The sequence below is a fragment of the Hyperolius riggenbachi genome, chromosome 7 (genome assembly GCF_040937935.1).
Source record: "Hyperolius riggenbachi isolate aHypRig1 chromosome 7, aHypRig1.pri, whole genome shotgun sequence".
Classification (NCBI taxonomy): domain Eukaryota; kingdom Metazoa; phylum Chordata; class Amphibia; order Anura; family Hyperoliidae; genus Hyperolius; species Hyperolius riggenbachi.
Genome location: NC_090652.1, coordinates 50,352,105 through 50,364,791, shown reverse-complemented (window position 1 = coordinate 50,364,791; position 12,687 = coordinate 50,352,105). Strand labels below are relative to the sequence as shown.

General features: G+C 43.4%; 1 protein-coding gene across 1 annotated transcript in view; it reads right to left on the bottom strand.

The window, feature by feature from the left end:
- Nucleotides 1-5,691, bottom strand: part of LOC137524314 (guanylate-binding protein 3-like) — a 125,634-nt gene extending 119,943 nt beyond the window's left edge. The window contains exon 1 of the mRNA XM_068244036.1: nucleotides 5,665-5,691. The gene's annotated coding sequence lies outside the window, so the exon portion shown is untranslated. The remainder of the gene's footprint in view (nucleotides 1-5,664) is intronic.
- Between the last annotated feature and the right edge of the window lie 6,996 nt (nucleotides 5,692-12,687).

The following is a 12,687-nucleotide window of genomic DNA, read 5'->3' as shown; positions in this document are numbered from 1 at the left end:
TCCCGCTACTTTGAATTGATTGGCTGATTGTGAGGTATAGTACTATATAAGCTTGTGCTGATTGATGCTAATGTTATGGGCTGAGTGGCTTGAAAAAGAGCTATAGCAGCTTGAAACAGCGGGCTGTCCCCGCCAAAGCCTACTTTTTTTGACAATGTTGTCATTTTAATGACGAACTAATAAAGAGCTAATCTTTTATTTTTGCTACTTTTGTGTGGTGCCAGCCTTTTTCTACAATATTTCACGTGGACCCTGAGGATACTGGGGTCTGAGGCTTGGGCACGCAACAATTCCTCCTTATGGAAGAGTGCTCCTCCATTCCTGTGTTTGACGGTTGTTAATTAGTATCCAAGGAGAGAAAAGCACCATGGAGGATGTATCAACTGGTGATTTACCAGAAACTGTGTCCTACACTGCTGATCAGGCCAACAGGATCATGGCAAGATTTGAAGGTGAAGCAATCAATCAAAAGGGAGCTGGAAATATTACGCAAATGACGTGTGGACCTTGATCTACACGCCAAAACCCTGGTGGAGTATTGCAAGTCTAAAAAGATTCCCAGGGCTGTACGTTCTCCCATCTATCCCATGTTATTTATGTATGACGTGGACTTTTGCTCCGGTTGGGCAAGAATATGGAATAAGGCCTCCTTTTATGCCATGATACACACAGTGGTGCAAATTCAAAAAGAGTTGCCCATTATTGACAGTAAGATCAATGCTGTTGGAGACCGTTTAAAGGATAATCTGTCCAATGAAGATTTTCAATCATATGTGCATGGCCTAAATAAAAAGATGGAGGACTACAGAAAGAATGACTGACTATACCACAGGTTATGTTTATGCGTGGCAGAAATCCCCTAATGCCCCTAAGGGCAGAAGAATTCCAAAGTTTGGACGTCCCAAAAGAAGGGATCATAGACCTGTTACCTCTGAACCACCATCCTCCTCTAGCGATTTTTTACCGTCCTCCCAGGAAACCTCACCCAGCGGTCGAGGGGGAGGCGAAGGAGGGGCGGCAGAGGGTACAAGCAAAGCAGGTGCCAAAGGCCAGATGACTCTCAGACAGAGACGGGATCAGAAGATCTATCGTTAGTGGTGAATATCTCCAGCCATTGAGGAACGAGTACTCAATTACGGATTATCATTTTGTCAGACTAACAAACCTGATTTTTTCATTTTGGATCAAGAAGTTTTTCGTTTTTTTCGTAACATTACGTTGAAACATTTTTTTGGTACTAAACAAGATTTCGTGGTAGATATCAGAGAGGATAAGGACACTTTGTCACTAAAGGATACTGGACTTAGAAACAAGAGTTGTTTTTCATCTCCTAGTCATCCTATAATAGAGGTGTTTATGGAGAAAGTCAAAGAGGACATTATTGAGATAGAGTCGAGGGCTGGTAGCTTCAATATAGATTTCAACTTAACGAGGGAGGAGCATTTGGCGTTAGTAGGCTTAGGACAGCGAACTGAGATAACGATCCATCCAGCGGATAAAGGGGGTGCAGTTGTGGTACTGGACACCTCGTATTATGAGCAAGAAATATTAGGACAATTAGCTCAACAAGATGTTTATGCTAGAGTTGAGGGGAACCCGACTAGATTGGTTCAGTCTCGTATTAAAGCCGTATTGGATGATGCTAAGCTTCATGATATTATTGATAATAATCTTTATAGATTCCTCCAACAGGAAGCACCAAGAATCCCTACATTTTATACCTTACCAAAGATCCACAAGGACCCACGCTACATTTTATACCTTACCAAAGATCCACAAGGACCCACGCCGGCCACTGGGGATACCCAATGTGGCCGGCGTGGGTTCTGTGTTTGTGCCTTTAGCACAATATGTAGACCGCTTACTTCAGCCCATTGTGACATCTCTTGCCTCTTATATTAGAGATACTGACATGTTTCTAGCTAAACTTAGATCTTTTGATGTTGTTGATGGTGATGTCCTTTTGGTGACTCTTGATGTTGAAAGCCTCTACACCTCCATCCCACACGATGGGGGTGTAGAGGCTGTAGAATGGTACTTGATGCAATATGCAGATATGTCTGAGTCTCAGAGACAATTTATTGTACAATTATTGAACATCATTTTGAGACATAATTATTTTTCTTTTCAGGATTCATTTTATGTTCAACAACGAGGAACAGCGATGGGGTCGAATGTGGCCCCATCCTGTGCGGGACTGTTCATGGGTCAGTGTGAAGACAGCTTTGTATACAGGCACCCGCTTTTCCACCAGCACGCGAGACATATTGATGACATCTTTTGTCTGTGGGCGGGACCACATCCGACCCTTATTGATTTTATTTCTTCCCTTTATTCTAGCTGTCCGGTTATTAAATTTACTGTACATGCAGATGTTCATGATGCAGTTTTTTTGGATACTCGTATCGTCAAGAGCCAGGGTCAGTTAACCACCACCTTATACGTGAAACCTACTGATAGAAATTCATTGTTACATTACCTTAGCTTTCACCCTCCCCTTATCAAAAATGTCATCCCAACCGGCCAACTTAAACGTGTTGAAAAACACGTTACCGGCGACGCTGATGTGGAAACTCAAAAAGATATTTTGAAACAAAAATTTTTGAAGAGGGGCTATCCTGAAAGGACCTTGGCCCCTAGGCAACGTAAACTGCGAAGTGAGATGAATCGTTTTCGGATGCCTTTTGTTTTGACGTACAACACATGTAGTGAGCTGGTTGGGCGGGCAATTCTCAGTCATTGGCATCTACCTCAAGATGCCTTTCCCACGATACCTGAATTCAGGTACCCTCCACTTATGTCCTTTAAAAAGGCCCCCACAGTAAGGGATAAGGTTTTTCACCATCGTACCCCTAGGACACAAGATGTTCAGGATAGATATGGTACCTTTAACTGCCTTAATTTCCATCTTTGTAGTTACATAGCCAAGGGTGGATCCTTTACACACCCCACCACAGGGGAGAGACTTAAAGTTAAAAATCGCTATACTTGCGATTCTTCTTATGTTGTTTATTTAATTAAATGCCCCTGTGGTTTGGGGTATGTTGAGATGACCACCAAAGCCCTGGAAATCAGGATGTCTGGCCATAAGGCTGCCATATGGGGCAAGGACATGTCCCAAGCAGTCTCTAGTCATTTTACGGTTGCCAAGACATAACTTATCCCAACTTAAGGTACAGATTATAGATAGTGTTCCTCTTAATTGGAGGGGCAGACTTAGTAGACAGGATGAATTAGCAAAACGTGAAGCTTGGTGGATCAAAAAAGTACATGTCATGGGGAAGGGAGGGTTGAACAGGGAGTACGATCTTAGTTTCTGTATTTAAAACTATATTCTCTTGCTAGGATCCTGGGGTTCTGTGAACTGCAGTGTAGGATGTTTTTACTTGTTTAATATGTGAAGGGATGTCTATTATGTGCACGGGGACATTAGGGACTGTTTATGGGGTATATATTTTAAATAGCTTTTTTCTTTTATTTTGCAGATCCTCCGGCTGTTGGTCCAGGGGATTCTCGCAGTGGTGTGGTGAGGACTCTTTTGTATAAGTGTGATCGCATGTAGGTTGGCAGCAGTGTCTGATCGTGGACTGTTCGTCCACTTGTATTTTGATCAGCTGTTTGTTACATGGCTGGCCACGGTGATCATACCTTTTGTTTATGTTTTTTTTTCGGTTACCATGTAGACCGGGGGAGGAGTTACGCCATGACGCTACGCCATACAATGCTTGTGCTGATTGATGCTAATGTTATGGGCTGAGTGGCTTGAAAAAGAGTTAAAGCAGCTTGAAACAGCGGGCTGTCGCCGCCAAAGCCTACTTTTTTGACAATGTTGTCATTTTAATGACGAACTAATAAAGAGCTAATCTTTTATTTTTGCTACTTTTGTGTGGTGCCAGCCTTTTTCTACAATATTTCACGTGGACCCTGAGGATACTGGGGTCTGAGGCTTGGGCACGCAACAATTCCTCCTTATGGAAGAGTGCTCCTCCATTCCTGTGTTTGACAAGGTTAATATAATTTAAATATGTTCGGAATACCTGCAAAATATACAGTGTGGTCTCAGCTAAACCACAAGCAAGTCATCAATGTATCTGCCATACCAGGCCAGGTACCTAGAAAAAGGGTTCCCACCTCCAAAGATGCAGCACTCCTCCCACCATCCCATATAGAGTTTGGCGAGTGAGGGAGAAACTTTCACCCCCTTTGAAGCTCCACACCTCTGGAGATAGAAGCCCCCATCAAACAAAAAACTATTATGTGTTAACAGGAGCTCTTTTCCATTTTCTCAGACTTCTTATATACAGTACATATGCTCAAACTGAGACTATATACTCACATGTATCTCACAAGAAGAGTGATGGAAAACAAAAAGGATTAGGGTACTCACAAAAGGAAGGTAGCACAAGGGGCAACCAACCACTGAAAGTAGGTGGAGATCTATAAACCCGACTCCCATTTGTGTGTGTCTGGAGCTGGATGTGGTTGCATTCTTGGGAAAAATAACAAAAAGTCTTATCAATAGCAAAGCCAATCCAACATACACCCCTCCCAAAGGAGGGTGAAAAGCACAAAAGGGGTAATAACCCAGTATGAACAAATTGAATACCATATAGACACAAAGGAGGGAAAGGCCCAGTTCACATTACCGCTAAAAAACGGTCTGTTCCCGGATTGGAAGGGAACAGATCGGAACGGATGCTAATTGAGCAAATGTTGACCTATGTATTTGCTCACATCTGATCACGGATCACAAGTTTGCTGCTGCACCAATTTTTCCGGACCAATGAACCCAGCGGAACAGAAATGGAAGTTGAAGCACTGCATTGGGGGCAATAAGAAAACAGAACGTTTCTTCACACTAGTGAAAAATGGACCATTCTATCTGGCAAAATTCACTTTGGGGATGGGGGGTATATGGGGAAATAGGAAGGATCCGTTTGCCACTAGCGCAAGTGTGAACTGGGCCTTAGAGGCACCCAGAAGTAAATCAAACTGAGTTAAAATAGCCAAAAATTGAAAATTAGAGGTGGCTTACCTCAATCACCACAAGTTCATATAAATATGAGGTGCTCCGTACCTGGCTCTGATACAACTCTGGCACTTTATTTGGCCTGAGGAAGTGGGCGTAGACCCACAAAACGCATTACCTGTGCTTAATAAAATTCATATTTCTATGAACTTGTTTTATTGAGGCAAGCTTAAGTTTCTCTAGATTTAGCGTGTTTTTACTTCTGGGCGCCTCTTACCCCCTTTGTGTCTGTATGGTATTACATTTGTTCATACTGGGTTATTGGGTATGCATTTACTTTCAGTTTTGGTTTTGGTTGCTTTTATGTATTTGCTCTGGGATAGCATGCTCTAGCATGTTATTTATTTGCTCTCAATGTTGGGTTACTATGCCCTGTAACTATCATGACCCTCAGATTGTTTTACCTTTTGTGTGTCTAAGTTAGATAAAGGGCAGAGGCATTGTTGGCAAGTATGGGTGTGACTGGTCTTGAGCTATATAGGTACAGTTGCTTCAACTGAAGGAACAGCAGAGAAGCAGAAGGACAAAGCGGTGACAAAGCTACATCTCCCAGAGAGAAGTTGAAAATCAGCTTGACCATTGTGAGTACATTTTAACAAAATGCAATTATATGGTTAAATAACTTCTAACTGTACCTTTTTCAGAGGAACAACCCCATTTTTAGAACCAAATCTCCCCATCACGCTTTTATTCTCAGTTGTTTCTATTTCAGGTCCTGTGTAAAAGGTTTGTATGTATAAAGATACTATTAAAAGATAAAAAGTTTCTAAAGTTTAAATCTAACCTCTGAATAACCGCACCCCTTATGTGGTAATGTAGTTCGATACTCTGGCAACTGAAAACTGGAGGTGCCCATAAAAAATAAAACAACTAAACACAGCTTAAAGAGAACCCGAGGTGGGTTTGAAGAATATTATCTGCATACAGAGGCTGGATCTGCCTATACAGCCCAGCCTCTGTTGCTATCCCAAACCCCCCTAAGGTCCCCCTGCACTCTGCAATCCCTCATAAATCACAGCCACGCTGCTGACAAACAGCTTGTCAGAGCTGGCTGTGTTTATCTCTATAGTGTCAGTCTGCTGCTCTCCCTGCCTCCTGCAGAACTCCGGTCCCCGCCTGCATCCCTTCCCTCCCTGCTGATTGGAGGGAAGGGACGGGGGCAGGGACCGGAGCTATGCAGGAGGCAGGGGAGCAGCTGAGACTGACACTACAGATGTAAACACAGCCTCACAGCACGGCTGTGATTTATGAGGGATTGCAGAGTGCAGGGGGACCTTAGTGGGGTTTGAGATAGCAACAGAGGCTGGGCTGTATAGGCAGATCTAGCCTCTGTATGCAGATAACATTCTTTAAACACACCTCAGGTTCTCTTTAAAAGGTGTTGGCGCATTTTTAATGAGGACGCCTGTTCAATAAATTATAACAGTTTATTTGACAAAGATAGACAATGCATTTTGTGGCCTGGAGCCACTTCTTTAGGGCAATACATGCCTTGCTGATGGCTGATACATGCTGGAAGCACCTTTTTAGGATACTTTCCATACTCTGGTCTCCTTCTTTTAGCTGATGGTTATCATTTTAGATATATACAGAATCATTACATTTGGACTTACAACAATTCATTCTTCATGGTCTAAAGATGTAATGTGTGATGGGTATTACACATGGGTTCAACTAATGTGGACCTACCAACACTCTTCAAACAAAGTAATGGTAGATCCATCTTGGGGATATAAGCATGGGTAACAACTGTGATATTTATATGTAGCCACTAGCAAGCCATTTTTTTTTTCTAACGTTTTTTCAGTGCCAACCAGGTTCTAATGAAATCAAGTGAAGCTGAGCCAAGATCACAAGGCCATGCCCACATGCCATGCTGTAGTCAGCTATTTGATCCAAACCCACATGTCCGACCTACCTGTCACCTCTGCATACCACCTAGCCACACACCCCCAAACTCCCACACCAGGAAGTGCCAGGGATTGTGGGGTCTCTCTCTTTGGGTAGAGGAAGGTGGCAATAGGTTCAGTGGTGTGGATAGTGAGGCTGCATGCATGCACTCTAAAAGTATCTAGTTAGGAGACACTTGCCCAGACACTTCCTGATCCACAAATGTAAAGTGTACTTTTCACCCCTTTGTGAACGAAGGTGTGAAAGATCCATCCTGGTGCTTTGAGAGTGTAAAATTACCTGTGGAAGAAAGAAGATTAATACTTACCGATAAATATTATTTCTTCGCTCACTTCCTCCTCCTCCTCAGTGCCAGAGAATAGCATCCACTTATCTAAGTCGGAGCAGTGAAAAATGGCGCCCAGCGCCGATAGATAAAAACGGCGCCCCATTCACTTACATTATAAATGATATTTATCATTTTAAATGTTAAAAAATGGCGCTGACCTTGTGAACGTAATTTATCGTTTTAAAACCTGCTTTTTTTGTCCTGCCTAAACGATATTTATTCTTTTAAGCCCTGCTTTGCTGCCGTTTGGAAAATATATGCCCGCCAACTTTAACGTTTAATAGCAAAGCCCCCTTAAAAGCTAGAAACACCAGGGAATGTTAAGAAAAACAGGGGGAGCAAGAAGGAAAAAAAATTCAAAAAGACCTTTTACTTTTTGAGAAAATCGATTTTAAAGTTCTCTTTCTGACCATGGGAAAATTAAACGCCCGCCGACTTTAGCGGTTAATAGCAAAGCCCCCTTAAATGCCAGAAACACCAAATTTGCAGGGACTGTTAAGAAGAACAGTGGGAAAAAGAGGACAACATTTTTTCAAAAAGACCTTATACTTTTTGAGAAAATCAATTTTAAAGTTTAAAAGGAAAAAAGATAGATTTAAATCCATAAATGACACTTCTTAGGGAAACATTTACCACCGACTTTAGCAGTTAATAGCAAAGGCCCCTTAAATCCTAGCAACACCTAATTTGCAGGATATGTTAAAAAGATACTGGGAAACAATATTTAAAAAAAAAAAAATTATTTTTTAATTTTTGTTATAATTATAATTAATATATAATATTATACTAATCAGTAAATAATACTAATCAGTAAACACCTTAACCTCCCTGGCGGTATGCCCGACACAGTGTCGGGCAAGCCGCTGCAGGGGATCACATTGCCCCGGGAGGATATTTGTGCATGAAATGTTAAGTATAGCTTTCAGCTAGCACATCGCTAGCAAAGTATGCCCCCCAAGTTGCTCCGGTCCCCTCTGATCGTCGATGATCCCCGCCGCAATACATACCCCCCAGGGATCCAGCGACAGCGCAGCCTCCCAATCAGCTCCTGGCTTTGTTATGGGGAGGATCGGGACTGCGCATGACGTCATGTCCGATCATCGCCATAGCGATGACTGAAGCTAATAGGGAAACTGTGCCTCTTGCGGGATCGCGGACGGGTATGTATTGCCGGTGGCGATCGGGGGGAGCAGATAGGTGCCGGGAGACTTGGGGGCCACAGGTAGCTAGCCTAGTGCTAGCTACGAAGATTAAAACTAGTTTTATTACAAAAATACCTCACGCGGGCACAGCATCGCACATGTGCGTACTGCCAGGGAGGTTAAAGGCCAAGAAAACTTACATTATGATGATGGAATAGGCCCGTTGTATGGGAAAAAGCCAAAAACTTACAAAACGGAGAAATCCCACAATCTTAGCCACCTTTACAGAATCGCTTAAATTCACCGATACTTGGAGATTCCTCCATCCTTATGATAAAGATTTCACCTTCTATTCAGCCCCTCACTGCTCCTTCTCGCGAACAGACCACCTCTTTCTGGGGGGAACATTAGTACCCAGGCTCATTAACTTGTGAATACATGATATGATCATTTCAGATTAGGCGCCCATTGAAATTGAAATATTAGAACAAACACCTAGGGAATCAGACATATTGTGGACATTTCCTAGTTATCTATACAAAGTCACAAACCTCCCTCCAGCTGCCTGCTGCTTGCTTGTGCGAGACACGCAGAGCAGAGTGGAGTTTCTCCCAGCCATTACCCCTCACACAAACTGAGCCAGCTCCTGGCTCCAAGAGCTCCTGCAGCCTGTGGCTTACCAGTGTAAAGCATACAGAGCAGCTGGAGTAATCTAGGCACAAACTTGGTTCCTCCTGCACATCCAAGACACCTTTGTGCAGACACTCCTACACATAAATACGGCCTCCTATAGCGATAGGTAGAATTTGCGAAGAGTGAAAATACATCTGATCCAGGACCGAAGTTTAGTAGACGGAGGAGCATATGTGCCAGTACATCTTGTGGAGGAAGATCGCTGGAAAGACCTGGTCCCCGGTTCTGAGTAGGACAAAAGGTCTTCAGCCGACTAACCCATATGGGCTAATCGGCAGGAATCTCAGATGAGATTATTCCGCGCTTGGCTAACCAGTTTTTCTTAAATTGTCTATTGAGTGCGCTCTCCCCCTCCCCCTCCTTTTTCCCCTTGTCCTTTACAGATATCTTCACCACCCAGAGTGGCTTTTAAAGGAGCAGCACTAAGTAACCTACTTTGCCTATACTTCACATCGGCATTGCCAAGATCGCTCATTGATGGAACTCTTTATCGTCACAATCTTGTGGATTTACGAGTGGCATAAAAACCTACATCACAATACCCTATTGATAAGCCAGACTCTCTTAGTACAACAGGGACACATGTGTCCCTTGACTGTGAGGAATGTACAGAGGGGGTGCCTCAGACTAATGGTACTGACAGTCCTGAGCAAGCTAGTACACCTACCAGCAGTCAAATGCGGTGTATGTCAGCAGGAGATGAGAAGAGCCCAGAAACTTCCAAGAGAGCTAAAGGACTCTGTGACAGTTGTCACCCGTAGTGGCAGATGCTCAAAACCAACCATTAGACTTAATCTATAGAATATAGAATGCATTATTGTTATATAGTAAGATAGGGGCGCTCTACAGGTTGCTGAAATTCCTAATCATCATAAGCTGTGAAGAAAATACATAACATATTCACTAATGTCCCTTAAGGATCAAAAAAGAGAGTCCAGACACAGAAAGTCCACATAAAATTTCTCCCAAAGTTCCTTTGAGTAAAAACAGATTCCACGTTTCTCCTGAAGTGTAAGGTTCAGTATACACTCACCAAATATGTCAGCTGCCCCTCTCAGGATCAGCAAATCTCGTTTGTGGCCCAGCCAGTAGTAGTAGCTTGATATCTCCATATGTCGTTTTTCTGATCGCTCAAAAAAAGGGACAAAAACGCTGCAATAGTGTAACTCTGTATGGCCAGAACGTATTACAACTGCACCAGTGCTTCCAGGTATCACACTAGCTCCCAGTGCTCCGTCACCAAACAGTAAAGCCTTTCACCAAACAATCAATAAAGCCTCTCACCGCATAGCCAGGCTGACCCGGTACAGACCAGCAACGATAACTTTTGTAGTAACATCAACTTCTGCTTCTTAGTTAGCAATATTTCCTAGGGCTCAAATAAGGCCAAACATAGTGTAAAACCTTCTTTAATAAAAATATTAAAAAGTAGTGCACTCACAATTTAGACGTTAAAAAAGCGCATATCAGAACAGGTCTTTGAGCTCATCCAGCGTCCCTCGCTCCTTAAGCCACGCCCAACCGGTTTCGTCAAATGACTCATCAGGGGCTACTGCCAATCGGAGCGAGGGGACGCTATATACATCCTCCTCATTGTCACATGACCTACGATGTCACGGGGGTGGTGCATAATTCAATCATCACTTCCTCATCCTCCATGATTGGTTCCCTGTATGTTGAATGCTAATGCAAACGGGCACATTGCTCCGCAGCATTTCTCAAAAGCCTACATTTCCCAGAGTGCTATTGGGTGCAGCGGTATTTCCGCCTTCCCAAACTCCGATTTTATTCATCTGGCACCTTCCTTTGAATTTAGTATTTAAATAAGGGAAATATTAATAATAACCACCAGTGATAAAATAAACTCCACGCCACCTTAGATATTTTAAACATTTATCCCGGCAGGATTTCCGTAACTATATTCAGGTCTAAGTGCACACAGAAGTGTCTATTTGCAGGGAAATCTGTACCAGTCCGGACTACGCTACCCATAATCCTCTGTTAGGCCTCCCATTTTTTTGATGATTTGCTTTAGACGGTGGCTCAAAGGGCTCAAATACGGATAAGCCACTTTGTGACTTTTAACCCCCAATTCTCATATCCATCCAGTAAATGTATAAATTGTAGAAAGCTTATCCCTTATTTATATTGCCACAGCCTCAGTAATTCATGAATCATGCATCACCCCTATTCCTAATACCAAAATTAAAATACTGATAAGAATAAACATTATAATTATAAAAATTATAAAAATTAGGAAAACTATGCATAACCCAAATAGAGCTAGTGGAACTGTCATACTATAAGCTTAATATAATGCACCCAGCTCTACCCGATAACAACCTCCCCAACACACATTGCAGAAGGAATAACAGGCAGAGCTAAGATGCACCCTAATTACACCATTATGATTTTAATCGTCGGCTAGATTATTCCACGCTTGGCTAACCAGTTTTTCTTAAATTGTCTATTGAGTGCGCTCTCCCCCTCCCCCTCCTTTTTCCCCTTGTCCTTTACAGATATCTTCACCACCCAGAGTGGCTTTTAAAGGAGCAGCACTAAGTAACCTACTTTGCCTATACTTCACATCGGCATTGCCAAGATCGCTCATTGATGGAACTCTTTATCGTCACAATCTTGTGGATTTACGAGTGGCATAAAAACCTACATCACAATACCCTATTGATAAGCCAGACTCTCTTAGTACAACAGGGACACATGTGTCCCTTGACTGTGAGGAATGTACAGAGGGGGTGCCTCAGACTAATGAATCAGAATCAGAATCAATTTTATTTCGCCAAGCATGACTGGGTCAGGCCCGGAATTGGGTTTGGCACAATGGAGCAGTACATAGAAAGAAAGGCAGGAAAAGGGTTAGAATGATACAATCATACTAAAATATATTCATACACGAATATACAATTTAACAATTAGATATACACAGCCAAAGTCTGCCGCTCCTATGCGGGTGGTAGGGCGCTGATAGAGGGTGGTAGAATGTTAAGGGAGTTCAGGAGGCTAACGGCCATCGGGAAGAAAGAGTTCTTGTGTCTGGTGGTCTTGGTGGGGATGGCCCGAAGTCTCCGACCCAGTGGAAGTGAGGTGAAAAAACAGTGGCCTGGGTGGGAGAGGTCACTGGCAATCCTCAGTGCCCTGGCTCGCAGTCTAGTGTTATACAGGTGGTCTAATGGGGGCAGAGGTCTCCCAATGATCCTCTCCGCCGACCTAATGATCCTCTGTAATTTGTGCCTGTCACTGGCGGTGGCTCCCGCATGCCAGACCAAGATGGCGGAGCAGAGGATCGATTCAATGGTGGCAGTGTAAAAGCATGTTAGAATCTCCTGAGCCATGCCGAACTTCCGCAGTTGGCGGAGGAAGAAGAGTCTCTGCTGGGCTTTCCGTTGGGTTGACGTGATGTTGACCCTCCAACTGAGATCGCTGGAGATGGTGGTGCCCAGCAGGCGAGCGCAGGGCACTCTGGTCACCTCGGTGCCATCGATGTAGATGGGAGGTGGGGTAGGTGCCGACTTCCTAAAGTCAATTATAAGTTCGACGGTTTTGGCCGTGTTGAGCACCAGGCTGTT